The 1,166-nt window shown below is 42.7% G+C and overlaps 1 protein-coding gene across 3 annotated transcripts in view; it reads left to right on the forward strand.

The window, feature by feature from the left end:
- Mapk1 (mitogen-activated protein kinase 1) overlaps positions 1-1,166 on the forward strand; it is a 63,995-nt gene that overhangs the window by 53,970 nt on the left and 8,859 nt on the right. The gene's annotated exons all lie outside the window — the stretch shown is intronic.

Here is a 1,166-nt window from a genome sequence, read left to right on the forward strand (position 1 = left end):
TGTGTGTGTGTGTGTGTGTGTGTGTGTGTGTGTGTGTGTGTGTGTGTAAACAAAATGATCATGTAAATGTGATTTTTCCCCCCTCAGGCTCGGTTGGTAAGTCCCCACATCTCCCTTTTCTTCCTTCCCAAGCCACTTCTACACACACACACTTGGTCCTACTTAAAAAAGAGAGGGGGGCTGTGAAAGGGAAAAGGAATAACAGATGGTGAGGAGAGAGAACATGGATAACTGAAAAGGCCATATAAAAATTGTTTCCTATATGTTTCTGTTGCTGTGATAAAATACCATGTCCAAGGTAACTAACACAAGAAAGAGTTATCATTCCAGAGAGATACAGAATCTATTTTAGTAGGGGATTTTAGCAGTAAGCAGTACCTCAGAAACAAGAAAATGAGGGCTCACATCTCAGACTATAAGCAAAAAACAGAGGGAACTTGAAATGGTGAAAATCTTTATATGTTTGTGGAGGCCAGAGATCTATGCTGGTTATCTTCCTGAATCACTTTCTTTCCCCTGAACCTGCAGCTTACCAAGTCAGCTATAATGAGGGACAATCAAGCCTCTGGGATCTTTTTTGTCTCTGCCTCCTTGAACTGATAATCCCACTGTATAGCCTGCCTTTTTTATGTAGCTAATGGAGATCCAAACTCAGGGTTGTACAGCAAGCACTTTACTGAGCCGTACCCCCAGCTCTATATTTTTGATACCTGCAAAGCTGAGTAATATAGGAAATGTCAAAGTTTAGTAGGCAAAGCTGGATTTGGGCCCCAGTCTTCCCTTTTCTCTTGGCTATCCACTCCCCTTTTCTGAGAATGTGCATTTGTGATTGCCATGTTGTCAATGCTTATGTCCACACAGTTCCAAAAGATTTACAAGTAAGGGTGAAAAGTTGCTTAGGTCGTTAAGATTGGCTACTCTTCCAGAGGACCAAGGTTCAACTTTCTGAATCCACATGGCAGCTCACAACCATCTGTAGCTCCAATCCCAGGGGATTCAACTTCTGGCCTCTGTACACTACTCACATGGTACACAATATGCAGCCAAAGCACACACACACGCACACACACACAGCTGTGTGGTTTGGTTTTTAAGATTTATTTTTATGTGCATTGTCGTCTTGCCTGTGTGTATGTCTGTGTGAGGATGTCAGGTCCCCTGGAAGT

Source organism: Grammomys surdaster, unplaced genomic scaffold (genome assembly GCF_004785775.1).
Source record: "Grammomys surdaster isolate TR1022 unplaced genomic scaffold, NIH_TR_1.0 358, whole genome shotgun sequence".
NCBI lineage: Eukaryota > Metazoa > Chordata > Mammalia > Rodentia > Muridae > Grammomys > Grammomys surdaster.